Source organism: Tinamus guttatus, unplaced genomic scaffold (assembly GCF_059628265.1).
Source record: "Tinamus guttatus ecotype Peru unplaced genomic scaffold, ASM5962826v1 Tinamus_guttatus_pri_ptg000079l, whole genome shotgun sequence".
In the NCBI taxonomy this organism is placed as follows: Eukaryota; Metazoa; Chordata; class Aves; order Tinamiformes; family Tinamidae; genus Tinamus; species Tinamus guttatus.
In genome coordinates, this window is record NW_028288613.1 from 643,108 (window position 1) to 643,932 (window position 825).

Below are 825 nucleotides of genomic sequence, written 5' to 3' on the forward strand. Positions count from 1 at the left end.
GCGGGGGGCGCGGGCCGGCCGGGAGCGGGGGGGCCGCGGCCGCCGCACGGAGCTGCCGCCGCTGCAGGGCTCGGCGTTTCAAAATGGCGCCCATTGCCGGTCGGCCCGATGCGGTGACGTCATCGCCGGCGGCCCGCGGGGCGGTGCGGCCGCTGGGCGGGAGCGGGAGCGGGAGCGGGCGGCCCGCGGGGCGCGTGAGGGGCCGCCGGGGCCGGAGCGCAGCGCTGCGGGGCGGGAGCCACCGGGGCCGGAGCCGGAGCCACCGGGGCCGGAGCGCAGCGGGGCGGGGGTCAGCGCGGCGCCCCCAGCGCGCGCGGCTCCGGGCGCCCCTCGAGGCCGCCGCCCTCCGGGCTCGGTGCGGGCCGTGAGGCGGCGGCCGGCGCTGCAGGGCCCTCCTGAGGGCTGGACGGCCGCGCCGAGTGCTCAGAGCTGCCAAGTCTGGAAAGCAGTTTTGTTGTTGGACATGTTTTCTCCCCCCGCTGGCCTTTTTCTGAAGTCTAAAACATGAGAGCTTTTATTAAAAGCAAAACAACCAAACAAACCCCAAAGAAGACCCCCAAAACACTTCCTTTGCATTCATCCCTGAGCGAAGACCAAATCCAGAGCAGCATGAGGTAAAACAGCCCGGTCATCCCAACGGCGAGAACTGATTATCCCAATGAGGAGACTGAGAGGGACGGTTGTCCTCAGAGAGAGAACCAGTTATCCCAATGGAGAGGACTGGTTATTCAGCTGGAGGGGGTTGGTCATCCCAATGCAGAGGGCCTGTTATCCCAATGGAAAGGGCAAGTTATTGTAATGGAGAGGACCCATTATGCCAACCAA